At 35.6% G+C, this 12,745-nt stretch overlaps 1 protein-coding gene across 5 annotated transcripts in view; it reads right to left on the bottom strand.

The window, feature by feature from the left end:
* The window catches only part of KMT2E (lysine methyltransferase 2E (inactive)), a 62,161-nt gene that overhangs the window by 45,527 nt on the left and 3,889 nt on the right, over positions 1-12,745 (bottom strand). For 3 of the 5 annotated variants that reach the window (XM_074869938.1, XM_074869934.1, XM_074869937.1), the window contains exon 2: positions 9,091-9,150. The exons of 1 other annotated variant lie outside the window; for it this stretch is intronic. The gene's annotated coding sequence lies outside the window, so the exon portion shown is untranslated. Of the gene's footprint in view, positions 1-288; positions 1,111-9,090; positions 9,151-12,745 lie in introns of those variants that run through there. One more of the 5 variants, XM_074869936.1, reaches the window with a different exon arrangement.

Below are 12,745 nucleotides of genomic sequence, written 5' to 3'. Positions count from 1 at the left end.
CAACATCCACAGTACAAAGCTAAGGATGTCAAAAGAAACAGTGTCATAACTTCCACTCAGTATTTTTTTAAACCAAAATCATGCTAATGATTCACAACATTGATATGAAACAATTTCTATCTCATTTTAACAGATCACCATCAGAAGATACCATACCTATCAAGTGCCACTTCTAGAAGTGATTTTATTTTTTTTAAGTAGTAAACTAAAAAGAATCAGTAGTAGTTTTTAATTGTAGAGCAAAGCTACAATCTGCTTGATTTGCACAAGTGAATACAACAATCCTACCTGTATGGTAGTTACTACTAGTCTCCCACTCCTCTTCTGGAGAAGGGTAGAACTCCCAACCAAGTATAGGAGAAGATGTGCATAGCACCTCAGCTGTCTCTATTCACAGATTAGCAAACTACTGCATTTTTATAGCCTAATATAGACACGGTTTTCCAGAAGTGACTAGGTAATTGAAGCAAAATACCCCTATTTTCAATACCTGCATTATGAATAATTGCAAACTCCTTCCAAAATGTTGAAATTGTAAGAACACAGATCACTTTGCAATGAAGCACATACAGTGCCTAATAAATACGCTCCTCCCATCTGACAAAATGTAGTATCTTAGCTGTAGTCTACAAAAGCCCAACAGTTTTGAGATCAACATATTTTAACACACTCATCCTTGCCAAACACTGGATTGCCAAGAAAAAAAAAAACAACAAGCCTCCTGTAAAAAATGGGGTACTTATAAAAAGGACTTCAGAAAACCAATGTGGACTTAAATCTGAATTTATCCTATTATTGATCAAGTCAGTATCTTCAGGATGATGAAGTGGCATCTACAGGGCATCTCAAAGGTATGAACTGGCACCAAGACTTCATCTAACTTCTTAATTTTATCTCACTGCTGAAGTCTGGCAATTAACATCAAACATCTTGGCATGATCTTAGGTGTCTAAACCTTCTACAGTTCATTCTCCCTCTAGACAGTAGAAATTGTGTTTTGGTCCCATTACATGTGTCACCAAGCACAACGAACTGGAAAGCAATCAGGCCAACTAGCTGTTGGGATATCTTGCTTTCTTCATTTAAACACTAAGTATTTTCTTATCAAATACCACAAACATGAAACTGTATCACTAGCTGTGCATAAAATTATGGAAAAAACATACGATTTTCCAAGAATAAGCAGCAAGAAAAACCTGTTAAACCAAAAGCAGGTATAGAATATTTTTAGGCAGGCATAAAAGAAACCCCAAGCCCCTCTTACAGTTTAAGTGAGCACTCATTCTGTCACCATATAGTTTACTCGTAGGGTAGAACCTTGAATGACCTCATCTACAACTTAGAGGAAACATCAGCTTACCATTTAGTTCTCTTCTGTAAAAGTAAAAAATTGATGATATTAATTCCTACCCAATAATTGAAAGGAAACCATCAAATTTTTTAGTCCAGGTAAACTGGCTATCACAGGTTAAGGGTTGTTCCACTACCAACTGCGGTTTCACCTATGCTAACAAATCATTACTGTAATAAAGATTTCATCCTTGTTATTAGAAAATTCTAAAAAACAGTTTTAGTGTTTCAAAGTAGGTCTGAAAGACATACTGGACACCAGTGCCTGCGATCAAGATCCTCACTTAGATCGACATTTCTCACGCTTAAAGTTGCTTGTGGTGGTGGTGTAATTTTTCTTAATGCCATTTTCTGTAAACACTTCTGACCAGGTAGAGTAACAACTGGAAATTAATGTAGGCAAAAATGCCCAGGAGACTGATGAAGAACCAGCCTTAGACAGCTGCCTCATGAGCTATGACATCTGCACACTTAGAGAAAACAACTGAGGTTACCCAGTCAGCATATATATTCAAGTGACCTTCACTGGCAACACAGAATGAAGAGATGTGGTTACCAAATCTGAGAATAATGTGAAATCTGAGGCTTTTTTTTTTTTTAAGTAATGCAGAAAAAGACAAGAGAGCTATGTATATCTTTTTAGAGCTATGTATAGATAGAAAATTAATTGCTAATGCGTGGCCCAATTAATGCCATCATCTCTGACCAAGCAAATACATCACACTCTTGCAAGGAAAAAGAAGGCGGGGGAGGAACAGAGCCAAGATAAACTTCTTACCCTACTGCAAGCTATTGAAATACATCTTTAAGCCTTAATGAGAATTCACTCAAAAATTCTAAGAGACTAATCTACACTGAATGAGACTTGAGGAACTCAAATTTATTTTGCCACACAGCATTGAACAGAAGTTGTTTCTAAAAGGATGCAGAATATGATTGTAATACTACCTCATTTTTTACCACCTTAAGATTTCAGGTTTTGACCACACACACGCATGCACAAAACCTTCCAATGCTTTTCCTCTGACCATAATTAAGTATGGAAGAATCGAGGTAGTCACCAGCTCGCAATACCTACACAGACAAGTTAATCCAAACACAGTTCATTATTTATGAGTAGCCATCCTCAACAAATTCCCATGATGGGAGTGGGGGGAGACCCAGGATAAATTGATTACACTATGCCCACTGATTAACAGAACTGTGACCTTATAGGCCATCCAATGATGAACACCACAGTGATGTCAGATTTGGAATGAAGAGAAATATTATCTTCTGTCATGATAGCTTCCACTTCTGACATGGCACACTAAAATAATCCCAATATTTTTATAGGATTATACTACAAAATCTGGTAAATTCAGAACAGAAAATAGTGTAACCATGGGGGAACTTTTTCCCTTATCCATCTTAAAAGTGATTGCTTATCCTTTGAAGTTTGGTATTTTAGATGAGTCATAAAATACTATATGCTACCATGATACAGTACTTTCCAATTTTGGCATTAAGTCATTATTCTTTCAGAACCCAATCTGTCACCCATGGCCTTCTAAGAAACTGTTTTCATAGGTGCCTTTCATTTAAATAACTGTCCAGGAAGACTGGAAAGAAGGGTGTTAGGGAATAGTCTTTCTATAATACAAGGAGATTATACAAAACTTACTGTGGAAGAAAGTCTTTCTTCAAGCTGTACATGAATTTGAAAGTTAGAAAGGCCACACTGGTTTGTCCAATTTCAGGGTCATATAATTAAAAGGCACTATACAAAAACTGCTGGTCCACAGTTCAATGATCAGCTCTTCACTGGGCAAAGTAGCTCATCTACTATACCTTAAACTCAACAGTAGAGAACCTCCAATTTTGTTAGGGCCCACTCTATTCTTTTAGTGATAATACACTGTAAGCTTTGAAAGAATTCTGGCAATTTCCTAGATCCATGAGATTTTCTTCATTATCACCCTACCAGCAGTTTCGTTATATGAAAACCCGTTCCTTATTTGAAAAAAATTTTGCTTTTATTGAATTGCAGTTAAAAAGTTTATCTTGCCCTAATAACCTGATTTTAACCTTAGAAAACAAAAAACTTTTTGTTCCACCTGGTTAAAGCATTTATCTTGTGCAAGATCAATCTCCTGCAAGAAACTTCCCACTTTACCATTCAAACACATTGGTTTACATTTTCTATGGCAGTTCTTTTTCTCTCTAGAGAATACACAGGAGCTTTTTGACTTAGTAGCCATATCAACTCTAAAATATTTGAAGCCTCACCATACTTATTACCTATTTTGTTTATGATACCAGAACTGGTTTTTTAAATTATTTGTGCTCTAACAACAGAAGAGCACAATACAATCCAAATTATTCATCTGTGTGTCTTTGTACAAAGAACATCATTTATGCATTAAACAACAGAAAATAACTTACATATTATCCCTGAGGTATCACTTACACAACATTATTCTGTGGTCTAACGAAGACCACATGTTTCCTTTCTGCCATGTGCTCCAAGATCAATTGTGTGACAGCAGAAGAAAAAACTTTTTCACTAGTACACAAAGAAGGAAAAAACCCCAAATACAGAGGGCTCACCTCTTGATTCAGAAGTTAAATGGGTAATCTCCTGTAATTACATCAGTATTTTTTAACCTAATCCTACAGGGTCAAAACAAAATCTAGTTGCATTCAGATGTTGGCAGAAAGGATCTCCAGACCTACTTTACCAGCATGTCTTTTTTCCCTCTTTCCTCTTGCTTCTTGTAGGACCATCAAGAGCTATACAGAACAGTTTCAGGAAACAAGCAGATGATAGATCACCTAGACAGAACGTACACTTGAAAAATAAGAACTTTAAGTCTAGCCAAACTGTCCAGATGACTCCAACAAGGTTTCATAATCCCAGCTATCAATCATCCTCTAAGTGTCAAGAGTCCAGACAAGTTCTTCCATGGCATTTTCCATGTAAGATTCTTTTTGTTGTTTGTTTTTTTTTTTTCCTAAGGTAGGAAAAATAGTTTTTTAAAAACATTTAACTACTTCTACTTTCATTTTTTTTTTACAGATTCAGAAAGTGAGTTCCCAGTACTTATATCCAAACAGAAAGTAACAATATAAATACAATCAGAGAGCTCTGACTTACCTTCATTTTTATTAATCATTGAGCATACCTTCCAAGCCAGAAGAAACCAGACAGTACTTGCTGTACCAGGAAAGGTACAACTCACATGGTTATATGCTACATTGGGAGCTCACCTCTGCAAGACATTTAACCCTTTCTATGAAGGGAGAGGGAAGTAGGACTAAGTTGCCTGCTAGAACCTATGCTGTATATTTAAGAATACTAAAACTCTCATCCGGGTGCACAGATGCAAAAAATCTAAGATAAGAGGTGGTGGAAGCACCAGTAACAAGTTTTTTGCCCTAATGATAAAAAAAATCATGAAGAGAAATTAATACAGCAAGATAGTAGTATATTTTTTTCATTTGTTTGGGGGTTTTTCTTAATCCACATTTACCCCTAACACAACAAAAAACAAAGAAGGGAAAAAAATAATGAAATTGTTTTTACTATTCTTAGTACATCTGACAGCTTTTTACACAGGCATTGTCACTGTTCCTTGTGTTTCCTTCCCCATAAATCAATTTCCAGATTCTGTTTTCATGTGATAGATACTGAAGACAAAAAGCATTTAAAAGGAAAAAAATCCACTATAAAAGTTAGGAATAGAATTGAAAACAAGGTGCAATACAACACTTATTTTCTAATTTACAAAGGGACATCAGTGAAATCATGAATTAAGCTTACAATTAGATTATTTCTTAGCTCAAATCTACGAATTTTTCACATACTAAAATTAGTGTAGCGTTTTGTGTAAGTTGATCGCTAAATCAGTTCAAGTTTCTCACATCACTAAGCATTACAAAAATATAGTGTCTTTTTGTTCCTGTTTTTATGACTTCAATGTACACCTGAAGTTCTTCAATAACTTTTTCTAGCAATTGCCTCTATCAGTCACCACCCGTCAACAATTACAAGATGAAAAAAACCCACAGTTGCATAGTTGCATAGTTTAGATGTTTTAAGACTTGGGGATTTCATCAATGCTTCTACAGAGAGACTTACCAGGGCCTCTCTAAACACAGAGCAGAAGTTTAAGGGAGAAGAATCTAATTATAATTAGATTAGCCTATAATTAGGCTATTTCATGAGAGGAAACAGTGCTGGTTTCAGATAAATAATTATTTAGATTTTATACCGATGCATGCAACTTTACATCAAAGTCCTTAACTAATGTCACTGCAGAAAGATTAATATACTAACCAAATTACCATCTCTATACTGTACCTGCTCTGCATCTTCATAAGGTCTATATACAAAATATACATAACTACAGGGAAAAAAATTAATCAAAACCTTCTAACCTATCTATATATGCCAACTCTCTTTCCTTAAAAGCAAAACGATACAACTTTAAATACATATTACAAAATATTTAGAAGGTGAAAGTGGTCATTTACTCATACTTAGTAAATTGAGTAACTTTAATGTCTAAGAATAATTATCGTTCTGGAACAGCTGGAAAGTTACAGCCTGTGCTTCCCAATTTAGGGAGAAAAAGGCAGTTCACCCCATGTTTAAGCAGAGCTTATTTCTCCTGAGCTCAAGTACAGGAGAGGTTCTCTTTTGCTAAACTAAGAGCACTGGTAAACCCACTGCCTCACACCCTTTAAATACAGGCAAAAAATTAGTAACAATCTCCTGGAGCAGTATTTTAGTATCAGAATACACACCGTATACATAAAGATTCATTTTTAAGGGATGTGTTCAAATCTAATGGCATTAACTTGAAGCTTACTGGTACAAACAGATGAAATTGCTGAAACAAAGTGATCTGTACAGTCAACTTTCCACTTGCATGGACCAAGGAAGAAGAAGGATAGAGAAGAGTTCTCAGATTTACAGATAAAAATGATTCAACCAGCACACAATGTTGATCTGGCAGTAACTTTGAGTCAGTTTGAATGTAAAAGCAATCTACCTGTACTCATACAGCACTAAGCCCAAACTTAAACTCCAACTTTCATTTCCTCCCAGTAGAAAATTCATGCTACTGTGGGTCCAGGTTGGCTCCAGAGTCACACAGAATGACTCTGAAACTAACTACTAGGTCTTTTGGGCAAGATGCAAAGATTTCCAAGATCGTACTACTGCTTTCAGACCTCTGCTGACTCCTGCTGATCTTGGTGTTATTTGTTTATACAAGTCCTCTCAACTAATAAAGACAGATGGCCAAAAAGTAGTGTTGTTTGATTTTCTTACTACACCAGAAAGAATAGTCTACAAGGTGTGCTGGTGCCCTCCTTAAAAATTCCTTCTTTATCAGGGGAGGTGGATAACAACATATTTGAAGTGCTGCTACTCAATATAGCACACGGGAACACAGTTACGTACCTTAAAATTGAGAGACACCAAATCATGCCTGCTACATACACTGGAAAAAGGGAAAAACTGAATTCTGAGAGCAAACACTTAAAACCATCTTCTTTGCATAAACTGCCTTTTATTGAGCATGCAATCTAAACACTCTACTCTTCCCTTCCCCCAATTACATCATATGTGTATACATGTTTTGCAATCATTAGCAAAAGCAATTCTTGTCATGCCTTCCTTCAGATTTACAGGCCAACAATTTTAATCTGTGGTCATGGGAACTACCCTTACCACAAAGAAATCCACAAGAACAGACCTAAGAAAAGCTGATACACCTATGCCCTCGCACAGTCTATACAGGAGAAATTTCTAAGTAAAAATGCACCTATCAGTACTGTGCATCATCATCCACAAATCCTGTGTGAAAACTACTGTCCTGAACTGTCACAGAGCCAACAAACTGAGCTTTCCTACCTAGCTTCCCTGCCTACAATCTTTTTTTTACTTTTTTTTTTTTTTACTTTTTTTTCTTTAAATTGGGGGAGGGGATTTACAGGGGGAAGAGAGGAGAAAACAGGAAGATTTTACTAAAAAAATTGTACATTTTGCTAAATTTCTGCTTTCTACTACTGCTCTGAGCACTCTCGTCTTCTCTATATGATATTTAGGTTATTTGGAAAACTACTGATGGAAACTGACATTTTAACGGCATACTCTAGATGTCCTTCAAATAGAGAACTCCTCTGTGTGTGAGCGTGTGGATACGTACACACATGTATCTACACACAAATCTGAAAAAATATATGCAGCTTAATACACAGCATAAATACATGTATCAAAGTAATCTGAATATTTAGTTATTGCTGGCTGTTTCTAAGGAGATAACACATCTTCAACCAGACCTAGAAGTAGAATACACGAATAAATGACTAATCTTACCCACAAGGAAGTTCCTTCTCTGCTTCCCCCAACGTGCTCCACCATGGTATAGATTTTGCTAAGAAATTAGGAGGGATATCCAACTTCCAAATGTTATACCACTGCAGCTGCAGTATGAAGTATGCAGGCTTAGAAACCACTATGAGTCCAAATTCAGACCTTTGCTACTGTCTGCTGCTCTCTATGGTAACCTAACAGATAAGTTAGCAGTCTACTCCAAATTTGTGCTGAGATAAAGAAGGGTAGTAGGTAAAAATAAGACACAGTAGGCACACTCAAATACAATATACAAATCAGGATCCATTAATGACCAACTCCTGCAAACTGCATAGAACAACTTGTGCTAAAAGAAATCTGGTTTCCTATGTATTTGTAGTTTATGCCCAAACATTCCCATTGACCTAATGTTCTCTATATCCCTCTCACAGCACTATCTTCTTCATCACAGTATTAACTGGTCCTGGCCTCACTCACAAGCCCCTCAATGACCTCCTATGCCATCCACACTGACCTACACGTTGTCAGTAGTCAGGTCCATCTCACCTTCTTCTGAAGTGCCTTGTCAGCCAGGCAAAAAAGATAAATTACTGGTTTGGAGTTAAACACATGACAGATAATTGCTAAAATCACCATGCTTCCTCTCCCAGGACACTGCTCATAGCTGCCCCTTTCCATCCACTTTTGGATTTTCATTAAGCTTCAGAGATCTCAAGGGTACTAAGGTCCTAACTATCAAATTTTTGGTTTTTAAGTTATTGGTTGTACTGACAGAGATCCAGCAATCATTTGACCAACTTAAGAAACACAGTTATTACAGCCAAATTACTACAAGGTAAGGCTCCTCCTCCTCCTTTGCTTTTAATCCAGTGCCAACACGGAGTAAGAACAAGCATGGTAAAGTAAAGAGTTCATTAGCATACAGCATGAACATCCTGATACAACAAATACAGGACTTTACATTCAACAAAGACCTCAGTTATGTTTGAAATGACAACCAAACTTCATGAATTGGTCTTGAGTTTGGGATCTAGAATCAAGGAAAAAACCTGCCTCCTCCATGGTTCATACATAAAAAAACCTCGAGTTTCCATCATGTAAGTATCAATTCTTCAGTATACACGTCATTACATGCATTACACCAACTCCAGTCAGTGGAAAGAAAGCTGTCGTTTTAAGTATAAATCTAGAATCAGTCTGTCAGCAAAGTTTCTGCCATACAGAAGAGATAGTTTCCACTGGCCATAGGCTATCCTCCCTTTACTATCTGGTCCAAGACTGCTGCTCTTGTGTATTCCTGAAGAAGTGATGGAAAGAGATCTCTCTTCCTCAAGTATTTATGCCAGTCCATTAAAACACGGAAGACTAACCCTTACCTCTTCTCTCTCTTCACTCCTTCTTTTCTTCTCTCAGTGGAAGTTAGACAAAATATGGGACTAGGAAGAGAAAAAGAATGAGTGGTAGAAGGGAAATAAAGGTAAATGCAGTTACAGAAAGAGTAAGAATTAGTTTATTGAACAGATATCTATCACAAGCAGCAGTAAGCAGAGGTATACAGAAAAATACCATGCTTACAGATTTTAAGTTTTATATTTACAACAATCAACCCCCAAAACTGAAAATTAACTGCCAATCATTTGATGTCTCTTTAAGTTTACTAAACACTCGCCACACTTCTTAAAATAAACTACACACAAAAAGGCCTGTCCATTCAAAAATTATAAATTATTTGAGCTGGAGAGTCAAGGAATTGTAAGTTACAAGTACAGCACATGAAAAAGAGTAAGAGGAAAAAATTACTTTTTGATAGCAATATTGCTTATTGCTTGGAGAAGTATACACTAGCTACCTAACATTAGTGTGGTATACTGTACCACTGCAAGATGTAAAATTCATTTAAACAGAAATTCCAAGGTTAAGAAAGCAAAGTAGTTTCCCAGTCATTTAAGTCATTCTTTGTATCAGCTGTTTTACTGCAAACATTTTTCCTCCATCTACCACAAAGTGGTAAATAACTAAACACAAATTGCCTGTATGTGACTTACCAATGATTCTCCAAGAAAACGTTATTTACACCTGTTTAAGTTATTACTGACAAACATTTCAAAATATAGTGTTTCTGCAAGTATATACAATCCACATTCTGTAAGAATAGTCTGTAAGTCATGACTACAACTGTAAGGGCTAGGTATATTTATTTTTTATTAAAGGTAACCGTATACCTTATGGTGATTCAGTCACTGGAAGGTCTAAATCCTAAGGCTCAATATTCCTCTCAAAAAGAAGTAAAGCTTTTGGGGGCGGGAACATGTGGCTACAAATACATACTGGTACTGCCTTCAACAACCTAAATATTTTGCTGGCTTCATGACATCAAATATTTTTTTCTTTTTTCTATGCTGCTTAGTAAGACCTGGGACTCTACCTACTACACAAAAAGTAAATTCTTTTGACTTAAGTCTGACATTTCAGCTAAGCAAATTTCTATTTTCACATGTTTTCACTTAGGTAGATTCCAAAAACTAGCTCCTCTGTTTTATCAGTGGCATTTGACTTACGTGAGTAGCACAACAACGCTTCTACTTTTACTTGTGGAAGGAGTTTGTAGACATTCACCTAGAAGTTACACTTACACCTAAGAATCTAAACACAAGCAAGTCAGAAGCTGCACTCTTTCAAACAGAAACTTCAATTCTTTCTAGCAGTTAGAAGAACTTTTATGTACTTTTAACCACAGTTCAACCTGGACTATATTTCTTGGTAACAACCTGGCAATATTTCAATGCTCTTTACTAAGATTTTGAGAGGAAGAGGGCAAGAGACAGTGAGGGAACAGATGAAGGGGACTATGTCATGTTCAAGGACAGCCAAAAAAATAAAAGCGTAAAATCAAAAGATCTTTCCTGCTTTCAAGAAAACAAAAACCACTGCGTTTTCAATCGAAATTATCTTGCAAGACTATACTGATTGATTTGTAACTTTATACTTTTGTGTTTTCAAATGAGATCTCAGTATATATTTATAACTGTAGTAAAAAAGATATGAAATCCATCATCTTAGAATAAACACAACAAAGAAATTCCGCCCAGTAATGGAACCCTATCCTTATAACCAGTAAAATAACTACTGTATTGCTTATCAGTTATTTATAAAAGTATTCACATTTCTTTCACAGTTCCAGAATGATAGGTTTGGAAACCAAACACGTGGTATGATCTCTCTACCCCTTCCCCAAAAGCTCTAAGTAAGTTGCTGTAATTCTCAGGTCTTCACCTTCAGTTAAAGTAGAACCTACTAAAAACATTCCTCATTGGAAAAGTTTAGTTAAACCAACAGTTAAGACAGGATTAACTGTCTAGACTTGGAATATCATCTGTCTTGTGATACAGTTTTAAACACAGCCCCATTATAACCATACTAATTAGGAGTTAGCTCCTTTTGTCCACTCAAGGCAAGTTAAGAACATCATCCTCTGTTAAAGAAAAAAAGTATCTTTAGACCTAGTCAGGTTAGAAGAGTTAAAGCATAATGAACTTTGAATCAATTTAAATATTCAGAGCTCCTCAGGATAAAAGAGCAAAACCTACCATCCTGTATATATTTGAAATTCTCACTTTGTAAATATAGGGTATTAATTTCATCGTTTTCTATGACTGATGAAATAACCAACAATGGACAATAGATTATAGGTCCTCCTTCTTAAGTTGTAATATAAAGTACAATAATGTCATTAAAATCTACTCTTATCATCTTGCCTTTGAACTTGACGATAATTTTAGATATGAGAGTGAATGATTACCTAGACTATGATGGCATAAAACAATACACAAAACACAACTACAAATGAGAACTGAAAAAAGCTTCTCGAAACCTGAGCCTGACTATGACATTTTAGTATCTGCACCTACTGAAAATGTTAGCTTAAAATTAAATTCTAAAACTAGGATCAATACTATTTTGGCATTCCCATACTTAGCCTGATTTGCAAAACTGCTGGTCCCTTGCAAGCCTCACCTAAGTTTTACAATACTGTATCTCCATCTAAGCAGTGCATGAACTAATCAAATGAAAGGGAAGATAGCACTCTTTCAATAAAATATGCAAAACACACACATTGTACTTGCACAGGATGCAATCTGTGTGCTACTTCAATATATTCATTTGTACTTTTGAAACATACAACTTTGAGTGGACGCTGATTTACTATAGGTCTTACTAAATATTTTAATTAAAAAAAAAAAAATAAAGATAAGAAAGCACTTAAGCCCAGCCTGTTAAAAAAATACTTTGTACAACTGTCTTCAAAGGTTTACAGATAACCTTAATTATTAAAATTTTCTAACAACCAGCAGAGCTTAAAATCTTTCTTTGTAAAAGGAAATAAAAATCATCTCAGTATCTCCTAGCAAGTATATGAAATGTTGACAAGGTTTCTTTTAAATAACTTGTTTGTTATGCCTTAAAGGTAAAACAGTTTTGTCTTTGAACACAACTATAGCAGGTTTTTTTGTAGTATCAAGGTTATGAGCAGAATTTTGGATCCTCAAAGAGATTAGGTTAACTTCTGTGGGTACTATTCTTTGGTTAGCAAGAAAATGTGAACACTGATGTAGTTAGAAATATTCATAATGCACCATTCAAAAGCCCACTGCAATTAGTATTTTAAATAATCCAGAATTTGGAAGAATGGAAAGTGTATTTTTCTTAATCCACATTCTACATATGCTGAAACTTTTTTCCCCCGGAGATGCCTTAAGTTTCATTCTTAGCAATAAATCAAAACTACTATTTACACAGTAGAAATATATAAACACTGTACCTGTTCCAAAAACACTGTCCAACAAAATTTGCTTTTGAGATATTCACAAATGCTTGTTTGTATGTAAGTCACAAGACGAATAACATAGATGGACTTCTTCAGGATCTCTCCAGAAGTCTGAATTGGGTTTTATTTTATATCTTCACCAATCTACACCCCCCCAATTCAGTTTTCTTAGAATGTTAAACGAAAACTGCAAAATACTTTCATTA

Source organism: Strix uralensis, chromosome 5 (assembly GCF_047716275.1).
Source record: "Strix uralensis isolate ZFMK-TIS-50842 chromosome 5, bStrUra1, whole genome shotgun sequence".
Taxonomy (NCBI): Eukaryota; Metazoa; Chordata; class Aves; order Strigiformes; family Strigidae; genus Strix; species Strix uralensis.
The sequence above is the reverse complement of the archived record's forward strand: the minus strand, read 5'-3'. Positions and strand labels throughout refer to the sequence as shown.